The sequence below is a fragment of the Struthio camelus genome, chromosome 2, assembly GCF_040807025.1.
Source record: "Struthio camelus isolate bStrCam1 chromosome 2, bStrCam1.hap1, whole genome shotgun sequence".
NCBI classification, from domain to species: domain Eukaryota; kingdom Metazoa; phylum Chordata; class Aves; order Struthioniformes; family Struthionidae; genus Struthio; species Struthio camelus.
In genome coordinates, this window is record NC_090943.1 from 37,276,068 (window position 1) to 37,294,640 (window position 18,573).

The following is an 18,573-nucleotide window of genomic DNA, read 5'->3' on the forward strand; positions in this document are numbered from 1 at the left end:
CAAGTACAAGGAGGCTGGACTTGGATGAGGAACTAACTCAAAGTTCTGTGAAACTGCTTCACAACATTAAGCATTAGCTAAGAGATGGAGAAGGAGGAAAAAAAAAAAAACCCCTAGGAGACAAAAACAGCTCAAGTCCCGTCCTCTGGGAACCACTGAGGAGAAGAGAAAGCATACATCCTGACCTTATGTAATCTGAAAAGCATCTGCTTGGAAGTTTGTCCTATTTGCTAAAAAATGACATATTTTTCTTAGTCTTTGGTAAAACAAATCTGAAGGAAATCTGGAGTGGAACGTTACGATTTTTGTGAATCACCAGCCAAATCTGTCAACTCATCATAAAAGTGAAAGTTTACTTTGCTCACAAAAGGTAAACTTGTGAGCATTTTGTTATGATGCTCCAGGCCCATAAGAAATCAAGTCTCTGGTACATGTGAATACCTCGTATTCTACAACAGTTCATTATAAAAGCAGGGAACAGCTCTTTGTCTCCTTTTGGAGGCAAGGGCCCTGCCTGGTAGGCTTCAGAAGGTAGAACAGCACTCAGATAAACGTATTCTTGACCGAGCTGCCAAAGAAGAGAACATATTTTTCTGACGTTAATAGGTGAATACGTTTCCTGAGGTTAATATAATAATATTCTAATGATATAGTGATTTGTCCATTTATTATACATTTTCAAAGAGAGTTCAACCTACCCTGTTCAAACAGACACCGACTGCAAATCAACTTGTAGGTCCAGTAATGGATAGCAAATTATTCAATCTCTTGAGAAAAGAAAGTGATGCTACTCTGGACTCCAGAAATGACTCTGAGAGGTTCTAGGAACAACAAAAGCCAGGTCTGATTTTCTGATATTCTTCAAACTTGCACAGAGAAAGAAACAAAAAAATCCATTGTTCAAAGTCTCAACAAGTCACATGCTCTATTCAAATATACAGCGCAAGCAGTGCTCAAAGACTCAGTATCAAATATTCTCTTACAATCGCTACCTTAAGTGTAAAAGCAGGCAGTGTCAACAAGACGGCTACAGGGGCACTAAGCATCACCGACTCAGGCTCACATAAATTCCCAAAATGACAAGAGGCAGCTGCTCAGTGTCTCCCAACAGAAGAACTAACATACATTAGGTGAAGCTATGAGGTGATAGGCTCAAAACAAACAGAAGTTACCAAAAATGTAATGTGAGGAAGTGTATGTTGAGTCCCATGTCAGGGTCTGATGTCCCACAAGAAGGTTACATGAATGCACCTAATAAAGAAGCCTGGACACATTCAAGGAAATAGAATCCGTCCACAATTGCTAAGTGTAAAAGCAGTTCCTCTAGTTCAGGAAGTCCAAGCCAGAAGCTGCTCCCCCAGAATACTCTTCCAGCTTCCCATACCACTATACATCCTGTTTTCTCCCTAGGTACCTATTAACAGCCACAGTTAGACACAGAAGCTTAAGAAACTCTGGTCTGATCCACTACAGTCAGTCTTATTGCAGTCTTCTTCACAACAAGGATAGTGAATCTGTACCAAGACATCAAGTTTGAACATGTTATTAACTTTTACAAACCAGTGGAAACAGTCTTAGGAACCGAAATTGCAGTTGATTAGAATCTGAAGTTGCCAAGGGTGGGTTTTTATTTTGCTTTGTTCTTCTTTCAGGCCACAAGAGCCAGAAGCAGCCAGCTGATTTGCAACTTGCAGTTTAGATGAGAACATGGAACATTAGCCTTGAAAAGTCAGAGGTCAACGGCCTTTTCCATGACATAGACTTATATAAGATTTCCTGACCTTGTACATTTATGCTTCTTGAAAGATTTATACTCAGGATACAGCAAAGTGATAGATACCCACCCATCAAATAGAAAAAAAAAACCTCCTAAATGATATTCAGAACAAGTTTTTAAAATCACAGGATTAACACAAAGACAATGTGCCTCAATTTCAGTTTTGTCAACAGCCTGTTTAACAAGCAAATAAAGTTACACTAAAGAAAGCGTACACTAACCAGACTGCATACACACTATTAAAAAAAAAAAAAAGCTATCTTAAATGCAGTTGTTTCTTAGTGCCACAGAACACTGAGGCTTTGCAGCCCAGAAACCTACATGCACATACACTCGGCATATCCAGCGATAACTCAGCCTTCTACATCTTCCAACTCTGTCAGCAGGAAAAACAAAAATAAGTGACAGTTGAGGTCATAATGCTATTTACAATTCTAGTAAATAGACATTGGAGCACATATGATCCAAAACATTCCTGATGAAAGCCTTCTGAGATCTGAAGCAGAGGGTGGGATCCATATATGCATACACTTCAGATAATATTTTAATCCTGATCTTTGACTCCTGGCAGTTACATTTGCTTAACTTCAGATTAGCAAGCAATAATTATAACCACCGTTGTACACACCCGACCTTGTACTTACCCTTTACCAGCTAGCAGATAACTCTTCAAAGACAACTAAACAACTCCGTGAGGTACAGAAATGATACTTCACATCATTGTACAAATGCAAGTGAATATACCAGTCAGATTTGCATTGTTAAAGCTGTACAAAAACAGCCTTAGTACAGCATCAAACTGGAGTAAGGTAACAGCTCAGAAAATTTCTATAGCATGAAATAATTTTGTAATCCTTCTTTACCATGTTTTCTTTGCTTTCTTCTGCACAAAAGCACAGCATAAGGAGGACTGCAACACTAGGCAACTGCAAGGTCAACTAAAACTGACTACATGTAAGGCAATTACCCTGGTTACATCCCTTTCTCCAGTTTACAGAAATTCCACCTTGTTTCAAGGTATTTCACTTGCAGTATATCCTCAAATGTCACTTTTTTCTACTGTTTGTAATAGATCAGTAGTTACATTTATTATAGGAAACTAAAGTAAGGGCTACTAACTTTAAAACACTTGTTCTTAGCAGCTGAAGTATTTCCTTCCTCTTTTGTTTTAGCCCATGCAAGCACTCATTTACATCTTATTACATCTGTCGTTCCTTAAAGATTTAAGCTGGCTAGTGTCAAATAAATAAAAGGATGCCTAGTTGAAAAATCTTGTCTTAAAATATGTTATTAGTTACATAAAACTGATATAGCTAAGACTTTAACATAAGCAAAGAAAAATGAAAATTGTAACTACATGCATCATAAGAAAATAGGATTTAAATTACAGCAACATTAAAGGGAGTACATCCACAAGCTTAACCAAACATAACTGAAATGAAACACAAATGTGTGAAAGAGAACAGCGTGCTAATACTACTCAAGGGCCTCATCCACACAGGTTTTTCAGTTTTTGCTTTAGCAAAAGTAACATACTATTAAGGTAAAGACATCTTCTTTGTACTGTGATAAGAAAGAACTAAAGCTTTAGTAAGAACTGTTTTGTATACATCAGCCCTTGTGTAACTTGTGTCAAGAGCGTCTAAGAGCAGCCAACACCACAGCATACGACTCCGTGCTCTTAACACTTTCACAAGGGAACACGGTGCTGCAGAGGTTACCCACTGTCAAGTCATAGTCAGTACAGCATTCCAAGCAAACTATACTTGCTGTTCTCATACTCTCTAGTTCCCTTAAGCCCAAAGTATGATATATCACTATGAAGTCAAGAAGTTTTAAATTTAAATCATCATCTAGGTTTCAGTAAAGTAAGGCAGTAGAAGAAATTATGAAGGAAAAATAATTAGCTGCAGTTTGGGGGGGGGGGGGGGGCGAGGGTTAAACCAGTGTTGCCTTGAACCAGTGTTGTCTTTTCAAGAGCACAAAATAGTATTTTTGTAGCAAGGCTATGAAATCTAGACTTTACCTTTCCTCCTCAATCTTCACTGCTATGACAGAATAGCTTTACTAGCAGTTATCAGGGAAATTCACTTAATCTAGCTGTTTGTGAAGTCCATTTTCTGCAAGCTAATTTTAAAAACAAGCTTTCCAAGAGAAAATTGCAAGTCTTCTCAAGCTGGAGTTTTTCTGCCAAAGCCTTCAGCCACTTATCAAAAACAAAGGTGTCAGATTAAGTCAGCAGTTGGCAAGACTGTCAATGTAAAGCACACATAAGTAGGTGCTGCACCATGGCTTAAGAACAACACCTAAAAAAGCATGTAGAGAATTGAGAAGAGACTGTATTTCACCTCTGAGCATCAGCTGCTAAAGGCGCAAGACCTATACCTTCTACTTTTACAACACGCAGCTTTGACTAGAGCAAGCGGGGCAGTCTCCATCTGGCCCGTAGTTCATGAGTGACTTGTACCAGAAGGTAAAAGACTTAGCTCATAGCATAGGGACAGGAGTTTGAGCAGGCTCTTCACCTTCCAAGCGTTTTTTAGCAGCAGCCTTAGAATGCAACCCTGAGCCAAAACTTCCCAACCCCACTAGCCGAGGATAAGATTCAGGAAATTCTGCCTATTTCCTACTCCCGTTCTAGGTATCCGCTCCACACTTTGAAAAGCAGAGATGCCTACTCTGGTCAACAGTGGGTGACTTTATAAGATGTTACACAAGCCCCAGGACACCCAGAAACCAAGAAATTTGTATGAACTCTTGGGACTTCATTTGAGCAAAATCTTGCTTCCGCCTCCACAAAACATGGAGAGTTCCACAGACTAAGTATTAGGTTTCAAGAGTTATAGGTGCTTCAGAAATGACTCATTTTTATTTGGCTGAAAATTAGTTAAGTTATAAATTCTCAAAATGCTTAAAAGTAATATTTTTAACATAAAAGCCATTTAAAGAGAATTTTGTCACACTCTGAAATCGTACTCTTCTTTGCCAGACAGTTGTATATGCCAAATTAAGAGTTCAGTATACAACGTGAACTCCTACTTTAAAAGCTTTCAGAAGTTTTAATGTACCCACAAATATATGAACTGCCCTCTCAAAGCATTTCCACTCATAGTTTAAAGTCCAAAACGTAGCGTCTGAAATAAGCGTGAAACCATACTTTCAGTGCAAGTTGGGATAGCTCAGTGATTTGCATGTCCCAGAAACAGGCTTTAAAGAATAAACTTTGTACACCCTAAGAATGACCATTAGGGTGCATTTATTCAGGGTAGGTCTACAATACAATGTTACCACATCATTACATATGATCAAAGATAACCCTAACGGAAGGGCTTGATTTTATTTTCCTCTCCCTCAGCATTTATTTTAAATGAGTGCTATGATATTTCCCATCACCCAGCTCCACCAACTCAAAAGGATTAGCAACCTTGATTAAGGTAATGTACGCAAAATATAGTCTGCCATTCTATTTCCCCACAGATCATGAGAGAAGAGCACGAACATTGCTATTATGCATCTATCACAGATGTTATAACACAGAGAGGTTTGCAGTGATCTATAGAAATCTGTTCTAGTAGTTTCTTTGGACGGGGGAAAAAAAAAAAACCCTCTCCTCTCCCCCCCCCCCAAAAAAACACTACATAAAGCTGCATTTTTCCCAGAACAGAGGTACTACAATTTTGCTTTGAGAAAAGTATGTTTTATCTCTCCATTGTAGTTTTCTGACCTTTTTCCTCATCCCTTCCCTTCCTCAATGCCTCTCTTCTACAAGGCTGTTTTACTCACAGAACTGGTCACTTTAGTTTGAAAAGCATTTCGGAGCATCTATGGAGAACACTGTGTAGTTTACATACCTTATAAGCAACAGAAAAACAAAGACTTTAACTGAAAATTTAGAAAAGTAACAGCACTACCCACACTTCAGTTTCATTCAGAAAACTGTATTTCTAACACATGAAATGCTCTATTGCCAGATATAGTTTCAGTGCTCTAGTGCAGCTAATGTATGATCAACTTGAAGTCTCAGACAATTTACTATCCTGTATTTCTTGCTCTATATTGTAATTAAGGAAAAAAAAATCCCAAAAGTATAATAGTGCCAATGCAGAAGAAAGGCATTAACTGTCTTACATTATAGGGCATATCAAATTGGATTGGATTCATACTTGATGAAAAAGCTCTTCAAGTAAAAAAAGTTCTCACTTTGTGAAACCATCTAAAGCTCAGAATATTAGATTTATATTTCTTTCTTAGAATAACTAACAAAGCTGAGGTTACATAGGTTAGGAATTCTTCTAGAGGAACTCTTATTTGAACAATTCAAGTACAGATTTCCAGGGTGAATTGCATCACCAAATAATTTGCCATGGTTCCAAAGTCATAACAGAAATTTATGTGAAACTTTCTAAAGAACTTATATTGATATTGTCTGGACAGCAGCAAAACAGTCTAAGACTAAAAATATTAAAGCATGCATTTAACTTGCTTGTCCTGTTTTTTTATTTGCATCCTCATTAAATCTCAAGATTTTTTCCCGCTCAACACAAATCTGATTTTGTAAAAGCGTTATTTCAGGCTTACTTACCTAGCATTTCTAGAGTAAGTGATCAGAACTTCAGTAACCAGTTAAACATTCAGAGCCCTGGGTTGGAGTACAGGCATGGGGATTTAGAGCCTGACAAGTATTTCTGTAGCTTAACAACAAAACACTCTACATTTGTTTATATAATGACCTGAAGTATATGAACTTGGAACTCTATTTGTCATGTTCTGCTTACAAATGGAAACTTAAAAGACAGCTGAGCTGCAGATGTGATTACGACAATACCTGGAAATTGGTCATTGACTACATATGTATTTGTGACACAGCAGACCCAAACGAACCAGAGCTGAATGACATCCATACCACTTTACAGCCCTAAGAAGCACAAGGTTATGTTCCTAAAAAAAAACCATTATATCCACAGTTAAGAGGAGTTGCAATGAACCAAGAGAAAAAAAAACAACAAACAAAAAAAAGGAAAAAATAAAAACACTATCATATGAGAGCAACTCACATTATGAAATCTCAGCAAATGCACACTTCTCCAACTGTTATGACCTGCTGTTCCGAGGAGGAGGTGAAGGGGAGTCAGGAGAGGCAGAATCACACAACACAACAGGATCATACACCTATCATTTAAAAATCAGTAGGCATGTTTAAGGAACTGCTTAAGGAGTGAATGTGGTATCATTTGGTTCTTAGTTTCATCATTCAATTTACGTCCTAGTCACACTTTTTAGTCAGTTCCTCTGGCTTTTGTACAAGCAGACACCTTCTTTTAAGGGCTCCTTCTTCCTCTGATGTCAAGTATACCCTAATGCTATGCTGTTAGTGAATTTATGCACAACTTGTGTTTTCCACATTGAAAAGCAGTTACGAATGATTCAGTTAAGTGACTTAGTCCTTTCCACTGTCTCACTCGATCACTGCAGCATCATGAACTATCATCCATTCCTTTGCTAGAACATCACGAAGTATCTAAGATCACTAAAAGGGGAATCAAAGATTTCCATGACTTCCTTAAGGAATGAATACATATATAATGCATATCTTCATAAGACTGCATTGTTTACACATCTTTTCTGGTTAAGCTAAATTTCAGGGTAGAAATCCTTACCTCCTATTACAGTTACAGCTTGCCAATATGATCAGTTTGGGATAAAATACTACTGCACAGATAACTGCTGTACTCTAGCAAGAGCTCTGCTTAACTAGTGCAAATGCACACGCTTCAGATGCTCTTAATATTTTGACATAAGACAAAGGATAATTTTAAAAATACACATGAAAAAAGTTAATGCAGCAAAGAAATTAAAAGTAGCAGAGATAGCATCACGTTAGAGATTTTGAGTAGTTTAGATTAGCAAGCGTATGAAGAGGGGTTCTGCCACGTTAAGCAGGAAAAGTTTAAGTTCTGTTACTGAAAAGGCAACAGAGGCAACTCATGTCTTGAAGGTATTTGGACCAACTGCAACCAACTATAACCAAAACAATAGACTCAATATATTAGAAGCAGTATCACCAAGCATTTTGCAAAACAGATGCTTTCCTCTTTATGCTTCACGAAGTAACATGGCATTTGATCATCTGAGGTATAATATTTCATCACAGTACAAAAACACTATGGTGAAAATACCTACCATTTACAGTAATGATGCAAAACGCTGCTGAGGGGGAAAAAATGATATTTTTTTCAGCTTCACAATTACAAGTAGATCATATTTTCCTCAAAGCAGATAGGAACTTGTAGATACTATACCAGCACTGGCAAATGCACAGAATGCATGTGCGAACGGATGTGCAGAATTACTGTCAAAAGCCTATCACCTGCTCGTCTGGCTGCTACAATGGGAATTCAGTTCAAAGCAGGGAAAAAAAATGCAGGAGCCTATTAGTCTTTCTAGATCTGCCATAGGGAGTCAATATAATTGGAAGCATGAGAGATGCAAGTGGAAAGGCTATAAGGCTTATTGAATCTGAAAGCTGTAACTGTGAGTAGGAGGAATGGCAGCATGCCCACGGCATGTGACATGAAGCAGGTAGGTACTGGAACAATCCAAAAAAAAAAAAAAAAAAGTAAGAGAATATTCGGAATTTCACTGCCAAAATACAATCTGAAGTTACTACAAGGAACACTAAAATATTGTTTTAGTACTAAATACCTAGAGCAAAAGAATTCCCTTCTAACGTGATTCCTCCCAATGCTCCCAAAAGAATTTCCCTTCTTCAGTCCAACACAAAACATACAAAGTTGCAGTGTGGTTTTGTGACCAACTTCACCTTTGCACGACTGCAACAGTTTCCTTCAGCCAGCAAGCAGGGAGGAGTGTTACTATGGAAAGAAGTATTAATTTTTGTTCCTGAAGAAGAGACTCTACGGCCTACTTCCATAGACAAGTTATATTAATATAGTATAATAAGCACGTCTTACAAGATAGACTGAAAATATTCACCGTATCTTAAATTTCAAAGAGGGAGGCTGGCATTAAAAACTTTTAAAGACAGCTTTTTAATATTAGGTCACATCAAAGCTTTTTCCCATGTTCCAATCATTTTGTTTAATTTAGGAAATATTTTAATATTAAACAGAATTGAAAAACAAAATAATTATCTTTGAGTAACTGAAGACAAACCAAAATGACTATAATACGGCCATTAACCAAACGTTCACGAAGCCCTTATGCTATCCATCCCTCACTTGAGTAAAGTACAAACAGCTGATTTATTTAATTCTCTATCACTGATCAAAAATCTTCCCATTAGAATCTACAAGTCTTGCACAGACTGTAGATTTCAAGTGTAATGGGCTTCTCCCTCCTCTTTAAAACAAAAATTGCAATAAAACATAGTACAGTACCCAATCATGGTGTTTAGTATTAACAAAAATATTAAAATTGTACGCACAATTCACCAGGTTGAAGTTAATGCCTTGCTGAAACATAAATATTGATCCAGTGCAAACAGCGGGAAACTGTAGGAGACAGCATGGCTTTAAGCACTTAAGTGAGTTAATTAGTATCCAGTGCAGTTTCAGAGCATAATATGCTATTTTTAATTAAAGGTTAGCTTCCAAACAGAAAACAGTAACAAAATGCAAAGGACACCTTCCCTCTTGCTTAAGGCAGCTGTCTTTAATAGCTATCAAAAGCACTCAAAATATACAAAGTTTCCTTCACTGAATTTAGAATGAGAGCTCTTATTCCAATCAGTAGGGAAAGCAAACACTCAGTGACTCACATGTCAGCAGTAGGTGTGTTTTACTACTCAGCTAGTATTGCCTTTACCTAAATTTCTTTGTTATGCTTTGCTTGCTACACAGCATTTCTTATCATCAGGGGTTAGGGATGGAAGAACACAAGCAAACATCTGTTTTGAAAAGATAACCAATTCCAATCTTCCGCCTAACAGTCAGATGCAACTGGCTCTCCTGCAATGCTGATTATTTAAAATAAAGTAAAAGATGTATTAATGCATAGCCTCACTTTTCATGGCATTCTCCACGCAGAGAGTGAAGATTATTAACTATCTGCTCAAATTCCATATGCTTTTTTGATTCCATTTCTAATAAATAACACAGTTATTTATTAGAACTAATAAATCTCCTGTTATCAGGAGATAACAACCATTGATCAAACCCACTCCTCTTAAATTTGTATGCCATTCAGAAGATACACTGAAGCCTTGTAAACCCATTAATTCAGCCCACTGAAATACCTGCACCAAAATTCTCCTGTTTCTGGCACCACAAGAACAATGGGCTACATGCAGGCAATTTCAGTATTCACTTGGGCTGCAAGACATGTTACTTTCAGTCACTATCATTCCAGTTGCAATACTACCAGCGCGTGTAAGTTCACATGGGCATGAGTCCAAAGAAATAGATGTAAATAACAGAGCCACCTACCAGACTAAGCCGACCTACTATTTTTATGCTGTTGGTCTTAATGGTCCTAATTTCGACAAAGGCTTCACAAGAATTTCATGAGAAGTACACGAAAATACTTCATACCCAGCACTGTTTGTGATGTTTTGTACATTTAAGATAACAGCCATCCAATCTTTCAGACTTTGTTTTCTAATTCAGAAGAATTCGAGTCAGCGTGGTAACAAAGTTCCAACACTAACTGATAGCACTTCTATCATTTACAATAAGAAGAAACGCAGAAGCAAGCATCTTACCTCTCAGCCTCATAAAAGACCTGTTTTTTTAAATTTTAACCAAACTTCAGATATTTTAAGTGTCAGTTATTACAAAGATGACCCTCAGAGCACATGGAAGTACATCACCTTAAATGTTTGTGTGTTCATTTACCACAACATTTTACACAGTCCAGGGAAAATCTTGGTCAATGCATGAGCTAAGAAAATGCTTGACAGGACCACAGAATTGGGAGCACCCTAGAAGCTTTGAACACTGCTTTGCAGCAATATGTAGTTGCTATGCATTCAAAATATTTTCCAGCTTCCATAGTTTAGTACTTCTTGTCTTCAGTTACACTGATCTGACACAGATTTCAGTCCTCATCCTGACACTACCTTTTTATCGCCTTCCAAGATTATCTCAAGAAGTATATAACAGAAAGTAATCCAATTTAAATTCCTACTAACAGATGCTAATAAAACAATGCTTTAACCCCAATACCTAATGAATCATTTAGACATTCTCCACTCACAAACACGCGTTTAGTACTCCACCATTTCAATTCCGGTAATTGAGGATTGTGAACTGCCACATAAGCCACCTCTTTGAAAAAGAAAAGTGGATTTAAAGAAAAGATATCATGCCTGCAAGTCTAATCAGGGGTTCTTTTTAGTTACTCCCATAATTGATTGAACAGCATTAACAAATCAAAAGTTTTAATTTCATTAGAGAGGCAAACTATCAGATTCCAGCATACTAACAAAAGTTGTCAAATACGTCCTGCCAGAAACAAGCCAATATCCTAAAAATCATATTTTATATATATATATATATATATATATATATACACACACACACACACAAATGTAAACACACACGTTTTAAGCATAGTGTATTCTCATAATACCATGTAAGGAGTCTCTTAGAGATTACACACAGTCACTTAAGTGATCAAGCTATTACAATTGAGAACATAAATACAAATTTGCACAGTCTTCAGTTTTTTAAAAAGCTTCAGAGAATTGGCCATTAGTTCTCCTAACTTCAAAGACGATAGAGCATGCACAGTGAAGGTCATATCATCATGCTTCTTATTTTCTATACAGCATTATAGGATCTCCTGCTTAAACTTCATGCATATTCCTTCTGAAAGACTGACTGCATATCACTGTGCTTATATATTCCTTACATTATTATCAAGCATAAACCCCATTTACACTAACAAAACTACTCACACAAATCCTAGAGCAGACTTTTAAGTATAAGCTCTGGACCCAGTCTCTTGCATTTGCTAGGCAGAAAGTATGCCAGGTTAAACAGAGAGGGTATTTGCCTGAACGAAGGCTTGGGAATGAAACCTGGTGATCCAACTACAGGATTTAGATCTAAGCTGTTCCTGATAGAGGCTTCGTATGTTTGCAGAGCGACCAGGTGATCTTCATAAGACTCCAAGTGCTACTGCATTTTAATATTCTCATCAGCTTAAAACATTTAAGCCTCATGTAAGTTTCATTTGAAAGCCTCTAATATAAAGTCCACCCCACAGGCCAAACTCCCAAAAGCAAGCCTGGGAACTGATTTTTCTCTTATAATTCAAGCAGAATTCTCAAACTATGCATCTTCCATACAATCTGAAACTAAACAGTGTCAAATTGAGACTTAAAATATATATTTATAATTAAAACAAGCAGGCATTGGCCAACATCTCGTAACTAATAATAAGGTAGATCTCCAGAACGAATACGGTGATTTTAGTGTAGCACGTGTCAAAGTAAGTCACAGATCAGGAGAGAACCTAATGTTTACCTTAAGGCAGTATTTAATGACAGTGCATTTCCTGACACGAACATGCCAAGAAGGTTCAATATCTGGATTTTGGTACTCAAAATAGTAAACTAACATGTACTAAGAATTAGACTTAAACTCAGTGGCTTACTTTAGGTTCAACACAGTCCTACCATTTGCATCAGTACACAGGGTCTCTCCTCACAACTTACAGCTAGCTTCATAATATAGACGGTACGTACCATGTACAGAGCCTAGCCTTGCAATAACTTATGCACATACTTGTTTGCAATACAAGTCCTTACAAAATTAGAAATCAAATGACTTAACTATCCAGCTATGCCTCTGAACATGACTACCATGGACTCTCTAGAGTGAAAGAAAACCTCCCATTCATGAGACTGTGACTAAAGTTCACCATCGTTCTGTTCACAAAAGCCTTTTTCCTTGTCAGTAGCATTTTGAGCAAGTTTAACTTGTATCTTAAAACAGCTCAACACGGAAAGCAAGTGAACTACTGTAACTAATAATTCATTCAAAGCAATACTGAACTTCTTTAAAATTGCCATGCCTTCCCCATTAGAAAACTTGCCACCCTATCTCACACAGAGATGATCACAAAAGAGAAGGAGCTGAATTTTGCATCTCAGAGGTAGTATTTCCATGCTGTCTCCTTATGCTACAGGAAAAGGTGTCTGAGAACAACACAGACGGACCTAAAACACAACTGCAAAGTATGTTATTCTTACCTAAAATATTTCATTGGAAGGAGTAAAATAGAGTGGAAGCTAACTTGATTTTGAATTTTACAACACTACTTACTTCTCACAATATAAAAGAACTTGTTGGGAGGTGGAGAGGAGGAGAAGGCAACGAAAGCAAGGTGCTGTTGTGGAAGAAAGCGTTCTGTGAAAAGTACAAACTTCCCAAAAGAGGCTTTTTAGAAAGGGTAGTGTCTCACAACGTTCTTGGAGGGGGGAAAACCAGAAAAGCCTTTAAATGCAATGAAAATAAACAAGCATCATTGTTGTCTACACTCTGCTACATAAAACCGCTTCCTTGCGGTGTTCGTTTGTTGCAAATTGCCTTCAAAAAAAGAATCTGAATTTGCAGCCAGTAAAACTATCTAATAGCAACCATTTTATAGAGCCTTTCCTATTTTATTCCTCTATATTATTCTTCTCAATACACTGGCAATTTATATTTAAAACAGCAAAAGATCGGTGCTCACAAGGTGTATGTAACCCTGGAGTATTCCAAATCTTTTGCTTGTGAAAGCAAGACTTTTCAGGAGCCTTTCAGGACAGAGTTAAAATTCAGTCGGAAGGGAAACGAACAGAGAATGAAACAAGCCCACGAGGCGGTCCCTCTTCTTTTACCATTGTATTTAAAACGCAAAGCACAAGACACACTACTCCAATTTAACGTGCACGCAGCTAAACAATGAAACCTACTCAGACACAAGTTCCTGCAGTCTGTGGTACCTCCTACTTCGGAATCTCAACCGCAAACTCTCAGCAATTAGAACTGTTGCTGCCACCTCTCACATAGCTTCCCGAGTATACCGAAATCAATGCAGCAGACGAAATATACAGGAGAGGTCAGTTAAAATGTGTGTATTATTTACAGCACTGCAAATAGCACGGTAGTTAACTGTTTCTTCAATCTGCCCATGAGCAGGCACATAGGTTTAGTGGAGCGAGCAGAAAGTCTACTCCCCGGCACCGCGGTGTCCTCCTACTCGGGGGAGATGAACAGGAGCAGTTTCTTTGTCTCGTCTGCCGCCGGCTGCCAGCATTTCAAACTGTCTTTTCCAGGTTTTGTCAAGGGACACGAGCATTTACAGTGCGGTTAGCGCCGAGCCCCCACCCCCCCCCCCCGCGCGACCGCAGCTTTCTCCCTCCGTCCTCCCCGATCTTTGTCTGGGAGACGAGCAGGCAGACACACTTGAACACGCGAAGACCCGCGCAAGCGGCGAGACGCAGCCGGGATGCCTGGAGCGCACCGACCCGCGCCTCCTCCGCCTGCCCAGCAACTACTTACGCCAAGGGAAAGGCGGAATCCGCTCCCCGGGGCGCCCGCCGCCAGCAGTGCCCAGGGACCGACCCCCCCGCCGCCTCGACTCCACCAAGGCAGCGGAGCGCAGCGCCGCGCCGCCCCGAGCGCCCTTCGGCCGCCGCCAGACCGCTCGGACCGTCTCTTCCCTCCTTCCCTCCCTTCCTTTCAGCCCCGGGCCGCGCCCGCCGCGCCCCACCGGCCGCCCCGCCCCGCGGCGGGGGAGCCCGCTGCGGAGGAGGCGCCTCGGACCCGGGGCCAGAGAGGGGCCGGGCGGGAGGGGGCTCTCTTCAGCCAGCCGTTAGTTGCCCAACGGCCACAACCGTCCCGGCGGCGAAGAGCGCTGCTCCAGCCCCGCGCGAAAAAAAGTTCCCTCCGTGCGAGCAGCCGCTTATGCAAACTCACCCCCGCCCGCCCGGCAGCAGCGGCGGCAGCAGTGCAACCGCCACCACTAGGGACCCCGGCGCCGCCGCCACTCCCGCTCACGGACTTACTCGCCCGCGGGCACTCAGAGCGCTGAGGGCGGAGAGCGGCGCGCTGGCACCGCCCAAGCGGCCGCTGCCTGGCGGAGGCGGCAGCCAGTAGGAAAGCGAAGCGCGGTCACGCGAGCCAATAGGATGGCAGAGTGGGCGGCGCTGGCGCCCGCGCCCTCCTTTCCCCCAATGGGTGGCGGTGTCCCGCTCCGAGGGCGGCGGGGTTGTGTCAGGCGCGGCGCTGGAGGGGGCTGCCCCCCCCCCCCCCCCGCCGGGCTGCGAGGGCAGCCCCGGGGGTGGGGGGCGGGCACCGCTGTGCGGGGGGGGCGGGGGGGTAAGGGGGGAAGGTGTCGCGGAGCCCTTCGCAGGCCGAGCAACGCGAAAGAGAGGCGGTGACAGCCCAAGCATTGCCGAGGGAAGTGGTGAAAACGAGTCATTGTTTCCCCGTTGGTGCGGAATCAGGAACATGACTAAAGCCCGCGGCAGCAGCCAGCGAGCGGCGGGCAGGGCCGCAGCTCTCAGGGCGCCGCTTCCCCCCAGCCCGGCGGCCACGCTCCTTCGTGTGGGCCCGGGCCCGGGCCCGGCCAGCGCCTGACCAACGGCCGCCTCGCCCGGCGGCGACGGCGTTGGGCGGGAAACGTCAGCCTCGTGCTGCCAAACGACCGTTAGGAACGTTGGGAAGGAAGCCGGAGCGGCGAGCAGGGCTTCATCCTGAGGAGGGGGGCTTCACTCGAGGCTGCCCAAGGGCGCTCGCCTGAAAGCTAAAGACGTATGGTCTCAAAACTGTAATACAAACGTCAGGAGAGAGTTAAGTGATTTAGAAAAATATAAGCAAGACGTTTGAAGTGATTGCTTAAAACTCCAGGCTGGTAGTCCGGACAAGATATACTTATTTTACCGCTGTCCTATTAAACAATCCTCCCTCCCCAAATCCCACCTGAAATAATTGCTTAGAAATAAAAACATAGATTATGATACAGTAGCTAATGAGACTATAAAGCAAAATTGAGCCTTTAACTTTTACAGCCCTGACAAAGAGATGATTATACTAGCTGCAGTGACAAATCCTTAAGTGACATTTCTAGGCACCTTAAATGAGAATGCCTTATAATTTAAAAGCTCCTAATTTTTATCAGGCATGTCTTTCTATTATTTATTTAGACATTGTATTCTTATAAGCCTTCTAAAGATGGAGTAATTACAGGCGAGCCTAATTGCACAGCAGTCTATGGCCTTTTTCTATCATAAATCCTCTCCCCCCTTTTTTCCCCCCCCTCAGTCTTTTTTTTTTTTTTTTTAACTGACTTCCTACTTGGATTGCTCTAAAGGCTTAATCTGAAATAAAACTGAACGCAGTATAATTAGCTACTTTTTGTTTTAATTGAAGTTTGGTTTTTAATTTTTGTTTTAACTGCATTTGCTTTGCAACAATGTTTTAAGGATTAATTTTTAATCCTGAGAAGCACATGCTTCTGGTAATCTTCGGGATTAATAAAGATTAAATAAATCAGTAATCTAATTGCTGTTTGGTGAAACTGAGGCAAGGAGCATGTGATTTGGTCAGTGCCCAAATGCCATATAATGACAGAGCCAGAATTAGATCCACCAACACTTACCGACATTAGACATTGTCCCATACAGTTACTCATTTAAAAGCCCTACCCTTCTGTACTTTACTAGTCTTAATCTTGCGCTACTCTGTGCGGGTAGATGCCTGTGTGTTTATACACAAGTTTGTTGATTTATGTGGAGCTCTGCACCTCAGAAAATGGAGAGTTCTATGCATTTAGTCAAGATTTCCTGGCCATCCTGTATAAGTACTTTCCTATCTTTCTGTTTTACCGTTCATTTCCACAGGGATCCAGTATATCATTTTCTTGCTAATAAAACACATGGGCTATTTTCTGGGCTATTTTCAAGGATAATTCATAATACAAGTTATAATACATTTTTTAAAATTGCTTTTATAAAGACAAATGATTTACCAAGACAGAGATTTGTATTATAATACTCCCACTGTGTTATGGTCTAAATTCATTCTGGCATCAGTTTTTGTGATGCTGGGTAAAATAGATCTGCTTTCCTGAAAAGAAAGATTATATTAGTTCCAACAGAGGTGTAAGGGAGTTTTATTATTTAACTGTGGTAAGATGAAGAGAGACAGTTAAAGTATATAATCTTAGGAACAACCAAATGGAACTTTGAGTGGGAAAATAAATGTTATCCTTAGAAAGAATATACATCTGAATCAGAGCCAAAATGCTTCTCTTCTTGTTAACTCTGTTTATCAAGTATCTAAGTTTCTTTGCACTTCCACTGCTATTTCTTCCAACAATAGTGCACACATAAGCAGCTCCCATCAGGAGGACTTTCCCACCTGCTGCTTGTACCTCTTCCCAAGATCTTTTCTGTTTCTGTGACCAAACAATCCACTGAATTGACTGCAACTGATTCAGTTTGAAGATACCAAGCAAAAAAAAAAAGTTATTTTAATATGATTCTGTTCCCTGATCTGGTTTAAATGCTCAGACCTACAGTTTTGGGAGCAGGGTGGAATCAGGAACAAATGATGGGAGTAAAGATACAGCGATGCAAAAGAAGTTTAAAACCAAATTTGTTACAGTATCCTCAGCCCCAGCACGTACCCAGCGTCAGGAAGGAGAATCACTGCTGAATGTGAATGCTACATCCCGATACTGATGTGGGTTCTGACACAGATGACACACCAAGTGATCCTCTTAGTTGCAAAGCGATGTACTGAGCTCACATGTCATTAGTTATTAATTTTATTGTTATTGGTGCATTATGATTCTCATAATTAGTAAAAGTAATGAATCACATACAAATAAAAAGAAGGCAAATACTTCACATGCAGCATATAACATTCATTGACATTTCTGCAATTTCGGGTCACGTTATCAAAAGAAAATAGCATATGTTACTTCCACCAATTTTAATACTTAGACTATTTTGGTGCTTCAAGCATTCTTACCACATTATCCTTAAATATTATAAATGCCAAGACTGTGTGCATTTTCCTTTCACTAACACGGTTAATATTTCTTTGCCTAGATGTGCACATCATTTATTGCCCTTAGCCTTGTATGTGTGGCAGTCTTTTTGCCATTAGAAATCCATTTCAAGTTGCCCTATGAACAGGAGGGCCACAGAGAACTAGAACTTTTGTTCTACTTTCCCAGCAGTCCAAGCTGCTCAATGTTGTTTCAAAAACAGTTTTTTCCAGGAAGCCATTTCCTTTACGTTTCATAAAATATTCTCATTTCTCAGGAAAATAATTCAGAACTTAACAACCTCTGCTTGCTTGACTATTTTTGGTCTGTGCTTTTCATTTTAATTTCTTATAATAAGATTGCAAACTATAATGGGGTCGTGAGCTTCTTTAAAGATAGAAATCATTGACAAATAAATGCTTAACCACTGTAATCTCTGTCATATGACCATGTTCTTAAAGCTCAACTCAACACACAGTCCACCTTAAAAAATAGTGCATCTGGACCTTGGGAAAAAAATAGCAGTTATTTCCAGTCATCTGATCTTATACCAAATCTGTAGCCTATAAGACATTGAGGAGAATGCTATTTAGGAAGGGAGACAAAACTGTAGAACTGGAATTTTGTTAGCCATCAGTCACCGTCCCAACCAAAGCTAGGCTGGCTGTGAGTGTAATAAATACATGCTGGTAGATAAGTGGAGTAGCCCTTCTATTTAAGTTTGGAATAAAATTCACTTCAGAATTAAGAACAGTGCTAAGTCTTGCTTAGAAATTCAGCTAACATTTTCA

At 40.1% G+C, this 18,573-nt stretch overlaps 1 protein-coding gene across 30 annotated transcripts in view; it reads right to left on the reverse strand.

Moving 5' to 3' along the window:
* HYCC1 (hyccin PI4KA lipid kinase complex subunit 1) overlaps nucleotides 1–14,853 on the reverse strand; it is a 52,528-nt gene extending 37,675 nt beyond the window's left edge. For 7 of the 30 annotated variants that reach the window (XR_011139640.1, XM_068935077.1, XM_068935093.1 and 4 more), the window contains exon 1: nucleotides 14,704–14,840. The gene's annotated coding sequence lies outside the window, so the exon portion shown is untranslated. Of the gene's footprint in view, nucleotides 1–6,831; nucleotides 6,947–14,286; nucleotides 14,496–14,703 lie in introns of those variants that run through there. The other 23 variants (XM_068935078.1, XM_068935097.1, XM_068935095.1 and 20 more) reach the window with 15 other exon arrangements.
* Nucleotides 14,854–18,573: the final 3,720 nt, after the last annotated feature.